This window comes from Diorhabda sublineata, chromosome X, assembly GCF_026230105.1.
Source record: "Diorhabda sublineata isolate icDioSubl1.1 chromosome X, icDioSubl1.1, whole genome shotgun sequence".
Classification (NCBI taxonomy): Eukaryota; Metazoa; Arthropoda; class Insecta; order Coleoptera; family Chrysomelidae; genus Diorhabda; species Diorhabda sublineata.
The window spans coordinates 18,588,033-18,609,478 of NC_079485.1; the positions used below are offsets into that span (position 1 = coordinate 18,588,033).

At 32.4% G+C, this 21,446-nt stretch overlaps 1 protein-coding gene across 2 annotated transcripts in view; it reads left to right on the forward strand.

Moving 5' to 3' along the window:
• The window catches only part of LOC130451778 (IQ motif and SEC7 domain-containing protein 1), a 158,723-nt gene that overhangs the window by 6,294 nt on the left and 130,983 nt on the right, over window positions 1-21,446 (forward strand). The window lies entirely within an intron of this gene.

Below are 21,446 nucleotides of genomic sequence, written 5' to 3' on the forward strand. Positions count from 1 at the left end.
TTACGTATAAAATTGCACATATACTTGGAAAAAGGGGCAAACCATTTAGTGGCATTGAAATAATTAAAGAATATATTGTTGAAGCAGTGAGTATGTTAGATCCAAGAAATGTCGACAAATACAAACAATTACCTCTTTCAAGAACTGTAACAGATAGACAGCACGAATTAGCGCAAAATGTAACAGAGCAACTTCATACAATTATACAAAATGAAGATATTTATTTTTCAATTGCTTTAGATGAAAGCACTGATAAAACAGATTCGGCACAAGTTTTATATTTTATTCGTGCTATAAATAAAGATTTTCAATGTTACGAAGAACTACTTGCGTTGGGTACACTAATTGGAAGAACTCGCGGAGCCGATATTTTCGAAAACTTCAAAGAAGTATGTAATAAATTACAATTGAATGTAAGTAATTTAGTCAGTGTCTGCACCGATGGCGCACCTTCCATGAGAGGCAAAAATGAAGGATTCGTTGCTTTGTTGAAAAAGGAAAACTTAAACTTGAAAAAATTGATATCATTTCACTGCATTTTGCATCAGCAAAATCTACCATTTTGCAAGACACTCTGGTAGAACCATTGCCATTGTCAACTATATTCGCGTAAATACAATGCGTCATCGTGAATTTCGGCAGATGCTCTCTTTAGATGAGGAAACGTATAGTGTTGACCTACCATACTACTGCAAGGTTCGCTGGCTATCAACAGGTCAGGTTTTGATAAAAGTTTTGTCTTTGCGTCGACAAATTTTAAACTTTTATCAAGAACAAGGAAAACAATGTGATCTATCAGATGAAGTATTTCTCAGAAACCTTGCATTTTTGTCTGATATGATGACATAACAAAACAATTTAAATATTTGCCTGCAAGGTGAAACGAGGTATATTTATGAAATGTGACAAAAGATCCAAGCGTTTAGAAAAAAATTATCATTTTTCAAAACATTGCTTTGTCGATCGGAAATATCTGCACAACACTTCCCGGAACTAGCTAAAATGTTAAATGAGCAGAACTGTGAAAATAAAATATTCTATGAATCTGTAGGTGTCTTGGATTGTTTAATAGAAAAGTATACTAATAGATTTTCTGATTTTGACGAGCACACTCCTGCTATGAAACTGGCATTTGAACCACATTTAATAGATATAACCGAGTTATTTGATTTCGGGGAAGATAGTATCATCAAATCCTTTTTTAACGCTAAAAAGGATCCCATAGAAATCTGGAAAAAGGCTGTTGAATATCCATGCCTTCGAGAACATGCTCGCCGTTTACTTTCCTGCTTCGGAAGTACCTACTGTTGCGAGACAATATTTTCTCTCATGTCAAAAATAAAAACAAATTTAAGAACGCAAATTACAGATGCACATTTAGAGGATCAATTAAAGCTGTGTGTTACGAAGCTTGATCCAAATATACAATTACTGTCAAACAAAAAACAAAGTCAAATAAGTCACTAAGTGAATAAAAAAATATTTTTTTATAATATTTTTATATTATTTTATATGTATATTGTATTTAAAATTTTGTAGTATTATATTTTATTTTTTCTATATAATGCAATAAATTGTTAAATCTATAGAAAAACTATAATAATTTCACAAAAGTCACTTTCTTAGGTCAATCAGCTTATGCGGCCTCTCTTAATGCTGCCTAATTCAAATGTGGCCTCTAATGGTAAAAAGGTTCCCCACCTCTGGTCTATACCTACTTCAGTGGCTGTACTGTTATGATTTGGTATAGAAGTTTGATTGATTATGTAGTAGTTTTGCTTAATGTCTTATTATTTTGACAATTCTTACAGATGTTGCCTGTAATATCTATAGTGCTTTCCAAACAGGTCTTCTTGTTGACTGGTATGAAGTCTACAGATGCTTTGTATATGAGTTTTGCAGTTTTTATGCTTATGCCCATGATTTTGTTCAGAGTTTTCCTCTGTTGATGTATTTTTTTTCTATTTCAGTATTTTTGTTGCAGTTAAGATAGTTACAGTTGATATATATGGTTAGGATTAAAGATGAAATATTATGCTTGAAATAATTATAATATTATAATAACTGATAGATTCATAAATAATCTACTAAATTTTCTGTAAGTCAATTTTTTTGTATTTGATAAAGTCTTGCCATTTGATTTATCAAAATAGGGGGTTGATTGTGATATTTTGAAATATTTTATGTCATAAAGCTTAATCGCTAATAGAACAATTTGAAAGGAATTTGAGGTGCATAATAGTATATTATTTTTAACTGTATAATGGAGGTTATTATTCACGAGGTGAAGTTTACTCATACTTACATAAATCACAGAGTGAATAATAACTCATTATACAAGAGTAGGATATTATACTTTATCCACGACTACTAAATATTCTTGTTAAAGTTTTTTGTTGGAATATTTTATCACATTATTGGAAACACTATTATTTTATTCTAACAAATATTCCATATAATATATTAATGTTTATTTAAACATAGTACATATTTTTCGAAAATTATAATAATCGTATAGTATCTCCATAATAATCAACATAAAGAACTATGTAATACTTTGACAAATATTGGGTATCTAATCTTACAATATGATGGTACTTATTTATAGTACCACTTATTAATAATCATTGTTGCAGGTCAAAATTCATGTGCCATATAATATACTTTCATTGATTTTCCCGGCAGTAAATTTGATTAGGCAACTTCAGCAGCTTCTCTGATTTCTATTGGTGTTACAGAAAATTCAATTTCATTGTCTATATCAATTTTTAGTTGCTTTGTCGCAAGTTGAACGCAAAAAATGTATGAGAGGGGGAAGAGAGAAGAGAATTAGGAAAAAGATGGGAATATGCTATCAATTGCGTTAAATTTCAATTATCTTGTATACTTTGTCTGTTTATACTGTTGATATATGATTTCCATGTTTTTAATCGTTTTTTTCAGTTTGAATATAATAGAAAGTTGTTCATTTTTATACTCAATGAGTTGTGAGCTCTGGGTTGTAAGTAAGTAGAGCAATTAGATTTTGTTTCTGTCTGGTGGAATATCTATGTTCAAGAAAATTCAATTGATGTCTGTTCTGGAATACCGTGATGACAATATTGTAAAAAAATAATTTTCTCAGACCAAGGCTCCCAGATTTTTCATAAAGTTCATCTGTCGGGTACATATACATCCTTTTTTATATAATTTTCAAAAATAATTTCTGAAGAACATTTAGCTTTTTTAGTATACTTTTGGCTACATCACCCCATCCAAGTATTCCATATGTTATGATCTACAGTTTTAAATCTCTAAATATTTAATTGATGCATGTTATTTTTGTATGCTGTAAATAGCATACTTTTTGTTTTTTCATTGCTTACAGTTGAGTATTTGTGATCAAATAAATTTAGAATGTTTTGAAAATCTAATTCGGCTTTTATCTCCAACCTGCTCCAACAGGTATATTTATAAAACACCATAATGTCATCTACCAAGCTGAAGAGTTCCCTTTGGCTATCCAGGGTGAGTAAGCTATTTAAGTATAATATAAATAATATTGGTACCAGAACTGTACCCTGTGAAACGCCAGAAGTAACAACTTTTTTATTGCTTAATTTTTCATTTACATGGAGAGATTATCATTCAAATAGCTTTTGAATAGTTTCCAGGCAGTTCCTCAGACTTCTGTGTCCTCTAATGTATCCATTAATAAAGAATGATACACGGTATCAAATGCCTTCGACAGATCAAGGAATATGTACAGGAAGGGTTTTCATTTTTATATCGCACTGTGGAGTTTCGATGTTACATTGGCAATCGTATCCTGAGTGGATATTCCCTTGCAAAATCCAAATCAGAAATTAGTTCAAATATTTCCAAAAAGTCTAGTCTATTCGCAGCAATTTTTTCAGAGGTCTTTGCTAAAACTGTAATTAGAGATAGAGAGCGGTAATTTCCATGTCTGTTTTTTTCACATTTTTATAGTTTAGTAAACAATCTTCAGCTTGAACTCATCTGGGCATATGCCAGTTTACAAAATTAGATTTATTATAATTATGAATGTTTTGAAAAATTCTTCTGCGATTATTTCAGAGATTTGATCACTAATACCAATTCCACACTTTAGTGTTTTTCTAGTTTTTATTACTTCTGTAGGTGTAGGTCTGAGGAAAAAAGATTGAGTGTGGCTTTCTTTTTTGAAGTTGCTGTTTTTATTTTCTTTACTAATTTCATTCCATTTTCCGAGAAATAATTGTTGAAAATTTCTGCTCTGTGTTGGTCGTCTCTAATTAATTTGTTTTCATCTTTTAATAGTTCTTTGATGTCATCTCTTGGTTTTTCTGGTTTTGAGAGATTTTTTATGGGTTTTGTTACTCTCATCAATTTTTTTAATGTAATAGTTCCGTTTTGTTTCTTATATTGGTCAGTTAAGAGTTTTTTGTAGTTTGTGTATTCTTCTTCATCAGTTCAGGATTGTTTTTGTATTTAATGTAGAGGTCTTTTTATGCCCATTGATTTTACTAACCCATCTGTCATCCAGCATTTCGTTATATTTGCTCTTGTTTGATTTTTGTTTTGATCGAATGTTTTCCAATAATCTCTCTAACAGTATCGATGGAAACTCTTGTTGCTTCTTGTGAACTTAACATAACACTCAAAAAGCCGTGACTAATTAAGACAAACACATTTTTTTGCCAAAAATCGATTTTATTCATCAATGTAATCTCCTTCAAGAGCATAACAATATTCCAACGCTTCTCTAACTTCTCGATGCCGTGCTTGTAGAAGTATTTGTATTCTCAAAATAGGCTTCAATTTCAGCAATTGCTTCTTCATTGGAGCTGAATTTCTTAAGGGCGAGCATTTTTTTGAGACCAGACCTAGACTGCAAGCCAGATCTAGACTTTACGGTGGTAACAATTCGAAATGTAATGCGTCAATTCAACCATCATTGCCATCGACTAATGAATCGGTGCATTTTCTAGGTGAAATAGTGATTTTGTCTTCGACATATGAGGCTCTTTTTCCTTGATTTTTGTATTCAAATGATCCAACAACTCTATGTAGTATTCGCTATTGATTGTTTTTCCCTTCTGGAGATAGTCGATGAACAATATTCCTTGCGCATCCCAAAATACTGAAGTTATAACCTTCCCAGCTAACTGTTATGTCTTTGGACACTTTGAACGTGGTTCACCGGCTGCAGTGCACTCAGATGATGATCGTTTCGAGTCTGGAGTAAAGTGATGGATCCATGTTTCATCCATTGTCTCATATCGACGCAATAAATCTGATTTATTACGTGTGTACATGGCCAAACACTGCTCCAAAGCATTAACACGTTCTTTTTAATGGACTGTGAGTAAACGCGGCACCCACTTTGAAAAAAAGTTTTTTTATGGGCAATTGTTCATGCATAATTGTAAACACACTGCCTTTTGATATTTTTGATGTTTTCTCGAATAACCACCTCAATTGGGCACCAGAAAGTTCACTATCATCGGTGTCTGTAGGACCATGTTTAAATTCAACAAATCAATAGCAAATGGTTCTTTCTGATGGAGTGAAGTCTGAATAACATTTTTGAAATCATTGCTGAGATTGTCCAGTGTTTTGTAACAAGAAACAATGATAAATTAACACAAGGAATTGTTTTGAATCCATTTTTTTGATAATAAGAAAAGTAGCTTCACTTAAATAGTCACACGACTTATTGAGTGATGTTATAATTTTTGGAGACTGTTTCATTCTATATTTTTCAGTTCATCCTTCAATTTTTTGTGGTCTACATAAATTTTAAATGTATGGTGTTTGATTTTTTGTTTTGTGTCCAGAGGTTTGTCAAGAATGGTTGCAGAGTGATCGGTTACGCATAAATCAAGTATTATTTCAGTACATATATTTCCTGGACTCGCGTACATATGTTTATTATTGAGACATAGTTTTCTCACTAAGAATGTTTGTACTGTTATTGACATGATCTTCTTCATTTTGTAATATATTGATATTTAGATACCCTGCAAAAATTTGGAGGTTTGATTTATTGTTTTTATACGTTGAAAATTAGTCGCAAAATTTTGTATAAATGTTTCTGGTTTTGTTGACGGAGGTCTCTAGATAGAAGAAATGGGCATGGTTTCTTTGTTGTTCATTTTTAGTTCGACTTTCATGAAGGTATAGATTCCAATAGGTACTATGCGTTGTTGAAATTTCAGGTGTTTTTCTATAACAAGTACTACTCCTCATTTCTATTTATTGTACGCTCATTATACACCTTTCCTTATCGACCAAATTTGGATTTATAACTGAAAAAATTTTAGTTACAATTATGCATTCCAAGTTGATTTTTATTTGCTCAAGTATAATGCTCATTTCATCAAGTTTTTTCCATACTTCTGATGTTTGGTTGTAGAATTTTGAAGAAGCTATTTCCTCTGTTCTCTAAATTGATTAATTAATTGAGATATTTTATGCTCCCGAGTTCAAAGGTGTTAAAAGTGTATCACATATACAGGGTGCGGCAGCATAACTTCCTTTTTTCAAAAGTTAATAAAACTTATTGTATGAATCAGAAAATTTTTATTCGTTTTTTATAATACAGGCACATACATAAAGTTTTGTTTTACTGAGTTTTGAAGATCAAATCAGTTAGGTGACGTCCCCCATTCTCCATACACTGAGTAAACCGATTTCTGGCGTTTGTCATGACTCTTGCCAGCATAGCAGGCGTTATGTTGGCAATTTCTTCCTGGATGTTCGTCTTCAAATCTTGTAGGGTCCTTGGACGGTTCACATACACACGGGATTTCAAAAAACCCCATAGGAAATAATCACAAGGGGTCAAATCGGGAGAGCGGGCTGGCCACTCCAAATCGCCCCTAATTGAGATAAGGCGCTCTGGGAAGTGTTCCCTCAAAACAGCCATCGATGTTCTTGAAGTGTGTGCCGTTGCTCCGTCTTGTTGGAACCAAGTGTCCCCTAAGTCCAACTCATCTAGCCGTGGGAAAAAAAATTCCTGTAACATGTTTACATACCGGTGTGAATTCACTGTCACTGTGACTTCATTTTCCTCAAAGAACCAGGAACCAATAATTCCACGTGAGTAAATTGCACACCACACTGTGACTTTAGGTGAATGCAAAGGCCGTTGATGCAATTGTCGAGGATTGGTATCAGCCCAGTAGCGCATGTTTTGTTTGTTTACGGATCCACACAAATGAAAATGGGCTTCATCACTAAAAAAAACAATAGCGTCCTCAGGAACGACTTCCAGAAAAACCTCACACGCGTTCCTCCGAGAATTGAAGTCACGTTCAGAAAGTTCCTGCACAATTGCCATCTTGTATGGATGAAAATGAAGATCATCATGAAGTATTCTCCTCACAGAACGATCGGAAAGTCCAAGGGCAGACGCATGTTTGCGCGCAGAACGCCGTGGTGATCGCAACACTGAAGTTCTAACTAACTCAATGTTCTCCGGTGATCTAATGGGCCGAGGGACTCCAGTTCTTCGTCTTGTCACACTTGCAGTTTGTCTGAACGTAGTGACCCACGTAACAATTGATTTCCGGTCCGGGACAGGGGCCAAGGGGGCTAAATTAAAGCGATTCCGAAAGGCGCGCTGGGTTGCGATCACAGAACATCCGCTCGAAAAGTAAACCTCAACGGCAAACGCACGCTCCTCACTGTTCCAACGCATGATGGCGACTGAACTGTGCCGGGACAAAACTTTATAGTCCCCCCTCTCGAACGAGACCACTAGCACTCCGTTACGACATCTACCGACTAAATGGCGAACTTTTTAAAAAAGGAAGTTATGCTGCCGCACCCTGTATATGAATCCATCTAAATGTGACTTTAGAATAATATAAGTACATAATTATGTCTACAAATACAGTAACACATATATACGCTTGCGCCCTATTTGATACAGTTATTGTTGGCTAGAGGACTACAAAAGGAATTTTCAATTGGAGGAGATGAAAGGTGATAAGGTTAAATAAATTGACATTTTGACCTACTTGTTAGATCTGAGCCTGCCTCTCGCTTGTTTATTTTTTTCGTTGAACCTGATTGTGGGGTGTGATGTTCTGCTCAAGCTCTTTTTCCTGTATTCTGTTCTTTAGTATTTATTTTGGGTTCTGTGATAATTGTCTGGTTGTTTCTTATGTTGGGAGTCGGTGTGGCGCTGTTATTTTTTGCTTTGTATCTTCTTCGTATATTAAATCTTCTACAGTATATACGAAGTTATTTACGTATAGCTTATTAGCTCTGATATAGCTTTTCCGGTCGGTGTGCTCTTGCTTGCTGAAGATATATTCTCAAAATTTAATTTTCGTTTCTTTGTTTGTCGGTTAGATCTTGATCAATATATATTTACCAGTTAAGTTAGTCCACTATAATGTTTCCTTGCCTCGTTCATAAAAAACGACTCATATATATATATATATATATATATATATATATATATATATATATATATATATCATAAAAAAGCCAGAGAACACACCGACTGGAAAAGCTATATCAGAGCCGTAGATATACGAAGCTGAAAAGCTGAGCCAAGAACTGCCGTATGCGTATTGCAGAGTGAGTAGACGTGTTATCGTGACAAGGATACTTTTTGGTTCGCGGGAAGAAGATGAACGGCTTTCCATGGATGGTGCAAATAATTCCGTTGCTGATACTCCATTCCTGCGTTATCAATCGTAGAGTCAGTCCCCGATATCTTGCCAGCATATTTCGTACTCGCTCAACCATATCATGATTGTCGAAGACCGACCCGACCGTCGCTCATCCTCAGTCTTTTTCTTGTCGTCGCTAAAACGTTTGAACCAGTCGTAAACGCATTTTCTAGTGATGGCTTCCATCCCGTACACTTTCACCAACATTTTATATGTCGCCGTTTTTCGTTATTTGTAAGAGAACTTTATGTTCACCCGTTGATCCATTGCACTATCACTCACACTGACTGCGTTCGACTGTCCGTAACGGATTTTTCCACAACAGCCACGAGACTTCTTGCCAGATAACGCTTCTTGACATGTCTCTGGATCGTCAGGGGCAAGTTTGCCGTTGAGATATTGGACCATACACCGAACTTTTTAGACACACCTCGTATGTATATATGCTATGTAACGGAATCTTTGAATTCGATTTTCCCTCAATTCAAAACTTCGATTAATTTCATAAATTCATACTATTATCGTTGTCGTGATCACCTGGAAGGTATGTAATGGGATTTTCGGACTCGAATTTTTACTCATATTTAACTATCAGATGAATTCAAAATTTGACACTCTTGTAAAGATACAGATGACAATACAATAATTTCATAAATTCGTATAAATATCTTTGCTAAGTTTACTAGGAGAGTATGTTCTCTTAGTAAACCTATAAAAATAAATAAAAAACCATATTAAGGTGAAACATTAAATGAAATGATCAGGTCTCATAAATAATTCATATGACAATTTGATGCTCTAGCCATATATGATTTAACAAATAAATTATACTTAAAGACACGCTTCTAGTTAGTAGTTAATCAAATTATAAAAAGTAGAGTTTAAAAAAATGAATTTATAGTTAATCAAGCTAAAAAGTAGCAATTTATGCTTAAGGTTAGAATAAAAAGATTGACTAGAAAATGAATGTCTAATAGGGGATGCTTTGTACGAAATTTCTCGTTTTTAACTTACTTTAACTAGGAATAAAACTAGTAAGGAATCGTTATTAATATTGATTGTGTTTTTTGTTGTTTTTAAACTAAAATTCATTAATATATTATTTTTGCTAGATTCCTCGTATAAAGTGTTATGTTAAACTTAGCATGCAAAGTTATACTGCACACCAGAGATATAACGAGCTAGCGCGTTTGGTAGCCCGAGATAATTATTCAACATAAAAGGCTCTATGCTGATGCTGTTCGCCCCTCGCTAGCCAGAACCGTTTCTAGATGCTTATCAAAAATTTTCCCCAGACAAACTTTTCTTCGCCTTTTGATGAAATCTACCAATTAAAAAGGGTTTTGGATGATACGGACAATTAAATTCGTTTTAATATGCATATGTAAACGGAAACGTACAAATAATGAGCAATTTAATCAAATGACACGCTTCGTTATAATGTGTCTGTATATTTTAGTCTACTCTCTTATGTGTTTTACTGGTTTCTTCCATCATTAACATGTGCTTATACCTTATACCAAAGGTGGGGAACCTTTTTACCATTACAGGCCACATTTAAATTAGGCAGCAATAAGAGAGGCCGCATAAGCTGATTGACCTAAGAAAGTGAATTTTGTGAAATTATTATAGTTTTTCTATAGATTTAACAATTTATTGCATTAAATAGAAAAAATAAAATATAATACTACAAAATTTTAAATACAATATACATATAAAATAATATAAAAAAATACAATAAAAAATATTTTTTTATTCACTAAGTTAGTGACTTATTTGGCTTTGTTTTTTGTTTGACAGTTGGATATTTGGATCAAGCTTCGTAACACACAGCTTTAATTGATCCTCTAAATGTGCATCTGTAATTTGCGTTCTTAAATTTATTTTTATTTTTGACATGAGAGAAAATGTTGTCTCACAACAGTAGATACTTCCGAAGCAGGAAAGCGAGCGTATTCTCGAAGGCATGGATATTCAACAGCATTTTTCCAGATTTCTATGGGATCGTTTTTAGCGTTAAAAAGGGATTGGATGATACTATCTTCCCCTAAATCAATTAACTCTATTTGTAGTTCTGCAGGAGCCTCGGATATATCTATTGAGTGTGGTTCAAATGCCAGTTTTATAGCAGGAGTGTGCTCGTCAGTATCAGAAAATCTATTAGTATACTCTTTATTTTCACAGTTCTGCTCATTTAACATTTTAGCTAGCTTCGGGAAGTGTTGTGCAGATATTTCCGATCGACAAAGCAATGTTTTCTCAGCAGTAAAGAAAAAATCTAACTCCCATTCTACATTAAATGATCTGTTTTCATCACCTAATTTTCTTCTCTTGTTATTTGACATGATGGATAAAAAAACGAATATCAAATAATATCTTTAACAAAGTGTATACTTTCTAGAAATACAATACAATACCGTGTAACTGTTATAAGCACGCACTGTTAATTACAGTTTGCTGAAGATCGCAACAGGGAAGCGTTGAGAGATGCGAGTCAGAGAAGCCAAAGCAAGGTGTGACACTCAAATGGGAGATCTGAAACCGAGTTTTGTTTACTTCTTAAACAAGGTAGTTGGCGCTGCTAGCGCTACTTTAATTTTGTTTGCAAAGACAATCAGCTGACTAATCAATTGCTCTGTGTAATCGATGATGTAACCAATCAATATCGATGTAAACATATGGTCTGCTAGCATGTGGCTGCTCTGTATGACAAATTTTGTAAATAGTATTTTGTAATTTTACTTTATTTTCAAATAAATATTACATAGAACATTATTCGTTTCTTTTAGATATGTAAATTACATAAACAATGTGGAATTTTCAGTAAAGTATAAAATTATTTATTTGGATATGAAGCCAACATTTCGGCAATACTCTGAAAAAAGTATAATTGATTATTGAAATTCTGAAATATCCGAATAAATAATTTTTCAATTACCTGACAATTCTATAATTTTTCAATTCCCAATATTCCTTCTAAATGAAAAAAGAAAAAACACTCTACCATTTTATACTAGGTGGCAAAGAGCCGCACAAGAATCTCGCGGAGGCCGCATGCGGCCTCGAGGCCGCAGGTTCCCCACCTATGCCTTATACCATAACGTTTTTTATTATTCTTGGTCATATATTCAATATCTAATCATTTCTCTCATCTCCGCGTTTATTAATCTATTATTTTTTATCGTTACTCAAGACCCTTTTAGAATTTTTGCCTCAATTTTTTTTAATTATAACAAAACTTTCAGATTCATGAGTACTCTAAAAAAGTAACAACTTTGTACATATACATTTTGTTAAATGAAGTTACTGTTCAATTATTGTTACACGTTTTCTATTCTGGTATTTATTTTTGTTCGTCATTATTATTTATATTAACTCTTATACGATTAAATAATTTTTTGCCACATTTAAACACCTATACATGTTCATCGAAAAAGTTTTCCGGTATTTTGGTTTTCAACTACGCGAGAAATCAAGAAGCCATAAATGAGAAATTGATGTGAGAATTGAACAGTTCTAAATTGTCTTATGTTGACTTTGATGAGTTTTAATTTCTTCGTATTAATATTTTTGGTATACATCGACACAAATCTAAGCCAAACAACAAGAAATTATTATTTCCAATTGGACTCCTTAAACCAGTTGAGAAACTATAAGAGATTTATAATCCATTTTTCTTAATAGACTTTCGTAACAGTGTATTTTTTCTTCATTGAGCAATAGTTGGTGTGTGGCGGTGGTAAAGAAAATTGCATCAAATCATAAGTACACAAGTTATCGATGGCGTAAAATAAATACTAAACACAAGCTACCGATACAACGATATAATATAGAATTGAGGACATTTTTTACGAGAAATGGGTCCCCCTAATGTTTAAAGAGAGGAAACGTACATACATACTTCCACACTTTCAGAAAGCTTGGTCTGATAAGAGTACCGAAAGGATAGGAAAATGTGCAAACTCGTTGCAGTTTATTATAATAAAAATTTTAGCTTAGCATTTAGCCAAATCTATAACACTGTTTGTGCTAGCACTACAGCAACATTCACAATAGTAGTATAGTAGAGTGTAAGACATGCCGTCGAGCGGTACGCACGTCTGTGCGTCCTGCGGTGATAATTTTATCGTGAATAATAAACAGATTGCGTGTAATTTGTGTAGTAAAAATTATCATGTACATTGTGCTAGAATAAAAGAACAGTTTTTAAAAATAATGAACGAGTGCAGAAATCTCTTTTGGTTTTGTGATAAGTGCGTTGACAGAATTAAAATTAACCTGGATGTTACTAAAAATTTTTCGAGATAGGAACAACAAATCGAAGAATGTAGGGAAAACACAAAAGAAATTATAAAAAACATAGGAAATCCGACTTCAGTTAACAGAAATGAACAATGATCGAACGTGGTAAAAAGGAACCCGCCATTAATAATTCGACAAAAAATGCAAATCAGGACATTGCTACAACAAAAAATGTTTTGGAGAGAAAAATAAAGCCTTCAGACTTATCAATTGAAGTAAACAAGGTGAAAACTGCCGGCAATAAGTGTATTGTTGTGGAATGCGATGATAACAAATATATTAAGGAAGAAGATGTATTTATTCAGAAAATAAAAAGCCAAAATAGCCTTAAAAATGCTCTAAACGTGAAAGTAAAGCTCTTAAAAAAGTTTAAATCGAAAAGCGCCAGTAAGCTTAATGTTTTATTGAAAGTGTCGCCGAAGGTTTTTGAAATCCTGTTACAGTGCAGAAGAGTGTATTTGGATTGGGATTCTTGTTTAGTTTATGAGCATCTGGGAGTTCTTACATGCTATAAATGATGGAAATATGGACATAAAGCTGATGTTTGCCGTCAAGAAACCGTTGTCTGGTCACTATGTAACAAAAATCATAAAAGTGATGAATGCCAGTCAGAAATAAAGGAATGTACAAACTGTAGATTTGCTTGTGATGTTCTGAATATCAAGGATATTAAATATGATCACGCAGTTTTTGATAAACAGTGTTTATCGCATAAAAAGACTCAAAACAAAAACACAGTATATCTAGCAGCTAAACTTAAAAACAGATGGTACTCAAAAAAAAGAAGGCTTAATTTTGCAAATAAACATACAGGGTCTCATGTCGCACCTCGACGAACTGCGCCAGTTGCTGGATGATAGAAAGCGTGTGTTGTGTAAGTGAAACACATTTGACTCCAGATATTGAGGAAAATGAATTTAATATCTATGGATATACTGCAACATGCAGTAGATCTAACAGTAGGCATACTGGTGGAGTGGTTATTTATGCAATGAACTGTTTTGGATTATCTGTTGTGCTTAATGACTCTGTTGACTATAGTTTTTGGTCACTTGTCGTGGAATTGAAACTGCTACAAAAAAGTGTTTTAATTGGTGCATTCTAACAACTGCAACTGCAACCTAACCAAACGCAAGTTCGGCTGTTTTCATGCAATATTTAGAAGATAAATTGGGTGATGAATTATTACATAAGTAAATAGCAGTATTTCTGGGAGACATAAACATCGACTGGCAAAAAAACAACAGTGACACAAGAAGAGTAAGAAACATTATTCAAAGTTCAGGATTTAAACAAGTATATATAATAACCAATGACTTTAATATGCAAGAGGTTCAGAGAAATTTACCTAGCATAAGTGATCATGAAATTATTGGAGTAAATATTCAGGTAAATAGAAGGTCAGAGAAGAAACAGCCATATTACATTAGAAATCTAAATGACGATAATGTATTCAATGTTATCAATGAACTAATAGGAAAAATGTGGAAATACACCGCTGTAGATGTAGATGTCATCTATGCAGACTTTATGAAAAATATTGAAGAGGCTTTAGATAAAATTGCACCAGTAAATAAAGTTAACCCTAGAAAGTGCCCTTCGATGACATATGATATTAAACAGATACAACAAAAAAGAGATAGAGCCTACCAAAAATTTTGTTTTACAAAACTAAACACAGACTGGGAATGCTCAAAAAAATATAGAAATGAAGTTGTGTCAGCGATTAGAAAAAACAAAACACGACATTATGAACAAAATATTGACAACTGTAACGGGGACAGCAAAAGGTTGTGGAGAACACTGAAGGAATTAACTGGAACATAGAAACAATCTACTGATTTCATGGAAAGAAATTTTGAACAGTACAAAAGCTCTGTAGAGGAAAACTTCAATGAATTCTTTTCAGACTCGTTATATGAAGTTTCAGAGAGTATAAAGCCAAGGTTTTAATACCGAAACAAACTTTTCCCATTTTGAGACCATAAATTTGTCTCAGTTAAGAAAAGTTATATATGGCTTAAAAAATAAAGGTTCGGGCGATGACAGCTTGAATATTAAACTAGTAAAGCAATTATTCTGTGTAATTGGATATCCCCTTCTATACTTGATTAATGCCTCAATCACCACCGGAAAAATACCACGTGACCTAAAAACTAGTGTGATAACACCTATCCCAAAAGTAAATAAACCAAAAAAACCTTCAGAGTTTAGGCCTATTAATCTTTTACCAGCTGTAGATAAGATCATTGAAACCATCATCTGTAATCAACTTAGGGAGTACTTCGAAAAAAGTAACTTGTTGTTTATGGGACAGTCGGGCTTTAGAAGTCAGCATTCCTGTGATTCAGCGATTCAGTACGTGTGTGCAAATTGGCGAGAAAAAATAAACATTGGTGATTTAGTGTTTGCTGTTTTTGTTGACCTTTAGCGTGCTTTTGAGACCTTTGACCGTCGAATTCTTATAAGAAAACTGGAACACTATGGTGTGAATAAATGCACTTTAAGTTGGATTAATAACTATTTGGAAAACATATTTCATAAAACAAAAATATCAGGCAGGGTATCTCAAAAGAAGGAAAATGTGCTGGGTGTACCCCAGGGAAGTGTCCTGGGACCACTTTTGTTTGTAATATATATATCAGTGATCTTCATATGGCTTTAAAAAATTGTTTCGTTAATTTATTTGCTGATGATACCCTTATATCAGTGTCTGGGCAAAACTACTTAGAAATTGTAAAGATTTTAAATGATAAACTCAAGATATTGTATAAATGGTTGTGTCAGAATAGATTAAAATTAAACTCCTCAAAAACAAAATGTATGGTGGTGGGCTCAGCTATAAATTGTAAAAAATTTTATAATCTAAATTTGTCTTTATCCATAAACAGTGTGCCTATAGAATTTGTAAACGAAATTAAACATTTGGGTGTCATTTTAGATCCACAATTAAATTTTTCAATTCATGTTTATTATTTATGTCAGAAATTAGGTAAAAAAATAGGGTTTTTCAGTAGAATATCTTATTGTGTTCCTGAATAGACAAGAATGATGATATATAAAACCATAATTTTGCCTCACTTTACATATTGTAGCTCAGTATTAATTTCTTGCAACAAGGAAGGTGCGTAAATTACAAATACAACAGAACAAAATCAAGCGTATTTTGTTAAATTGTAGTAAATATGCACCAATTGATTACATGCTTGAAACTCTAAATTGGCTAACATTTGAGCAGAACGAAAGAGCGAATCTCCTTTTAATATATAAAATTGAACATAACCTAATGCCAGAGTATTTAAATGCATACTTAAAGAAACGACTGCAGTTTCATAATTATAATGTTAGATCCAAAAAAAACTATAATCTTGACATTGTACGAACCTCAGCATTGCAAAAAACACTGTTTTATGAAGGGCTTCGCTCTTTTAATGTATTGATATTAAAAATGTACCAGATGTATATAAATGTAATTTACGTATTTGCGCAATCAAAGTTGATTTTGTAATGTTTCTACTTTAGTTATAAGTAGCCAAGTGCTAAATAAAGACATTTATTTATTTATTTATTTATTTAATTATACTATCCGACACGTGTTTCGATGAACAAGTAAACAGTGGTTCATTATGAATATCACCAACGGTTCTAGAAATTCCTAATAATCTATAAGTCATGTTCATGTTCTAAGAAACAAAGTTTTTCTGAAAAGGATAGTATTTTCTTGATAAAGAACATTTTAGTGGTCTTTTTTTCACCTTCTTAATGGGTGTAATTTAACGTGGTCAAGAGGGCGAAGGATGTCCTTCCGCAACCAGTGAAAAATAAAATTTACTAGATTGTTGTGAAAATATATTTTTTATAATAGTTCGAGTAATGACCTACACTTTTGTGGAATTGCAATCGTACTTTACCGTGAAAATTTTTGAAAATAAAATTTTTAAAAGTTTGCGGATTTTGCCAGAACCTTTTGGAAAACTTAGCTATTCACACTGTTCTATAAATTGTATAAATTGTAAATATTCAAAAGTTTTATTTTCAGAAATTTAAAATTGGTAGCGATAAGACTTCTAGTTGATATTCAACACTCTTAGCTGTAAATACCAACAAATGTTTGAACATTCTACATTTTATTAAAATTGTAAGTTGTGTGAATAGGTAGGACAGAATAATTTTCAAATCCTTATGCTTTAAGAGGAAGACTGGACTGATACATTTCATATTTTAGCCATTAAATTTTTGGAATAGAATAAATTCTTCTATTTATATTATTCTCAGGATTTTGTAAAATTTCTCCTTGGAATAGACAAGCTCAATAAATTATTCATTTACTTATCTAATCAAGTATTAATCATATTGTTTTTCAGAAATAGGTATTATGGGCAATAGTCGATTATAGTGTTTGAAAATTTACCTCGTTTTTACCGATTTCACTCAGGTAAAATTTCAAATACGCTAAATGAGTGAACTATAATGCTATTTTTTGTGTGATATGCATATATAATTGTTATTAACTTTTATGCGAGAAATGTGAACCGGCTCTAAATGACAGCCATAATCTAACATTAACACCGTTGGAGATAACTTAACGTAACCTACAACGAAGAAATCCATAATACCCTTTTAGCACGTTGTATTTTCATTCCGATAAAAAGTTTAGTTTAGAGCAGAACTAATTTTTTTCCATTGAATCATCAACTTTTTTGTTCGTAAGCGGCAGGACAGATTAGTTCTAACTGTAACCAATGAAACGAAAACAAAAATTCTAAAGTGAATTTAAATTAATACAATTTTGAATAAACGAAATTTCCATTCGATTTCTGGTTGAAATTTTTAATTCAGTAAATGGGAACAAAACTGGATGTAACTTATGATTGATATGTGAACTAACCGATTTTATAGAAATTAGTAATTATATGTGTTTCATATTTGCATTATGGCTATGTTCATCTCAATTAAATCTCTATAAACATAAAATTACAAAAAATTATTTCTTTATCTTACTTAATAAAAATCTATTTAGATATCATGGAGCCTAGAGTTATCTACACCATATACGAATTAAGGTATATATTTATCTATTTAGGGAACGTAGCCCGGCCAAGAGGGGGATTAGCAAAGCTACGTACTTTTTTTCAGATGAAATTTTGTTAAAGAAACTTTTTAGGAAGAATCATGAATATATTGTTCAAAAAATAATTAACTGTCAATACATTCAATTAAAATACTAGGAGCAATTCAAAAGATGTTATTTTTACAAACAAAGGATTCTTTTCACCACTATTCCCTTTACGTAGGACAAGTGATGGTTTGTTTGAAATTCCATCTGTAGAGAACGTCCACGAAAAAGTTAGTTTTCCAGATCTTTGTCACAGACAATCAATCAATTTAAAACCAGAACAAGAAGAGGATAAACCTATTCCGTACGACTTTTATTGCCTTTCAGTGCTTGATCAAATAGAAGGTAAAATGTAACAGGTAGGATTTATGATGTTTGCGGACCAAATTTTGTCTTAAAAAAACAGCAAAAAATGCATAGTATATTTCATGGATGTCGTAACAAATCTAATCATAAACAACGTGCTAAGATAATAATAACAAAAAGAGAGAAGGAAGTTATCTGTAAGCTACATACACTTGAGCCGACTATTGAGTTGCTTGATGAAGAAGATGTCTTCGTACTCGAAACATGTCCTCATAACGAGAATGATCCATTGGCTTTATACAAAGAAGATATCCCAATAATTAATAATTCATAAGAGTGGCTGAAGCCACAATTTGAGTCAGACTGTTTATAAATATGAGAAATATATAAATACATTATAATATATAAAACAAAAATAAATTTTATTGATTTACAGTAAAATATTTTCTTGATAAATATCTAATAGAAAACGTAAAATATTGTGAAACAAAACCACGTAGCATCGGGAAGGACTTTAATATGATCACTTGGTTTATGGACGCTCCCTTATTTATACTATCTCTCAGCTTAAAACGTTAACTGACACCTTTGATTTGAGAAAATTATTCTCACGTTATTATTTTTGATTATAGTAGTGTTTTGGAGTGTCAAATTGAACAAATATCAATAACTCAACTTTTTTCTTGTTGTTATTCTACAAAAAAACTATGTCCACGTGGCGTCGTTTTTATACATCATGTACACACTTTTTAATCAAGATAGCTCCATAAAAATAGATGTCCACGTCAACAAATTTCATATTAAGAGAGCCGGTCTCGATTACTTCCTTATTCCAATTCAACAACAGGACTCTTTTTACTGGTAATTAGGACATGCTCTTGCAAAAAACTGGAAGAAACAATTAGTAATGACAGTAAAGACTTGTCAAAAAGGAAGTAGATACAAAATTCAATAGAAAAACATCACAAAAGTGAAATCCTCTTATTATTCACTAAACTAGATCTTCAGAAAGAAATATATCATAAAGAGTGTCCTAGGATCAAAGTATCTGCAAGTATCTACAATAAAATAATTTCTTGATATATTCGATGAACACACGTACACACTCTTTACACTACCACTACACCATCACTCACAATTACACTGTCTGACGCGCGATTCGATAACCAAGGTATCGTCTTCAGGAATTTAAAAACAATTATAAAAAATTAACATAAACTGTACAGTTTGTAGTCTCGGTCTATTAAATTTATGTAATAAAGTGGAAAAAATAATTTGTCAAAATATTGAATGTTACCGATATATCTGTCAAATGTTATTCTACTGAAATAAATAATATTGAGTAAAAAAAGCTTATGAGTTTTTTATGTATCACATATTTTTTAGATATTTAAAAAAATATTTTCTATAAAAACTTCACTGGATGATGTTACTTTTTTTTCAATTTTGCTGGACATTCAACTCCTTTTGACTATTGATTTTACGTTTATCTTTTTCTTTTAGAAGATACTTCTAAAGAAACTGTGTATATTTGTTGTTTTCTAAAAATCTAGTATTGGGAATAGAATAAATTTCAAGGTTCTTTAATCTAATTATTCTATCACGTCATGTGAATACAGTTTTTAAATAAAAAAATTTATAATGGAATTTTTTGCCAATTCCGGTTGCTTTGTACATTAGAAAACTTCCTGCTATGCTAAACTATTCAAATTATTAAGTACTCAACTTATTCTCTTGAAAAATTTCATTTTCATACTAGGGGCCATCCATAAAGTACGTCACACGTTAATGGGGAGGAAGGGTATCATCGAAGTGTGACATCGTTTGACAAGGGGGTTGGGGGGGGGTCAATAGTTTTGTGACGTCACATGTTGAAATTTAAAATACTAAAACGCAAAGTTTGGATGTGAATTGAAAATTTAAAAAATTTTATGAAATGTTGGACTTTATGTTGATTTTATTAGATTATTATTTAATAAAAATAAGTAAAAAATGATTCGATTATTTTTAAATACATACATAAATTTAAAAAATGTGTGACGTCACATCAGGAGGGAGGGTTATAAAAATGTGACAACCTGTGACAAGGACGGGGGGAGGGGTTCAAAAGTCCTAAAATTCGTGTGACGTACTTTATGGATGGCCCCCTACTCATATTCCTGAGTATCTTGATAATGTAAATTTTATATGAATTTTTAAATTTTTAAATTTTCTATTTCGTTTTCGGAACGTGAACGTGAAAAACGATAAGATAAGATTAGTTTGAATGGCTAAGGCTAATTAAAAGGAATGGCTAATATATGTCCTCCACTACTGCATCCTCGTCATAATAGGTTTATATTGTACTGGTAATTCAACTTTTTATAAGGAACTACAAACTAATTCCTTACAGATATAAAAACAAAGAACGCAAGTTCGCGAGTCTGATTCCTAATCAGTTTAGGTACTGATCGCATGGGATGAGAAGTATTCGACCAGTTAACGACAATTTTGAAAGTGCGCATGCGATCAGTCCCTAAACTGTTCGGAATGAGACTTGCGAACACAGCTTTATACAATTTCATAAAAGCTAATTCAAGAGAAATTTAACGAATAGTTTATGCTACTCCATTTCAATTCCATGCAAAGGTTATTGTTTTTTTGGTAATTGTATAGTTTAACCCTCACAGCTCCGATGACCTTGAAAATTTAGTATGTTATAGAGTTGATCATGCTGATTAATTGGATCTGTATATATGGGGCGCGGAAATCATATCTTCACATAATTCTTTTATGTTGAAAATTGAATTTCTGAGGATATATTGACCTCTAAATATCTATTAGCAACTGTGATACTTTTCCATCTACCATAGAGCTTCGGCGTAGTCGTAATAATTACTCCAGCTTCTGCTAAAAGGTTTTCCTACGTTCGACGTATATAATGTACTTTTCGAGGTTGTTGAAACCCAAATATTTTGCAATGTTTTCCTACAGGTTGTAGAGTAGAGTTTTTTTTAATACTCTTCTGGTAGTTATGTGGCCGCAAAGAATTATAATCTCTTTTATGTTCTTCA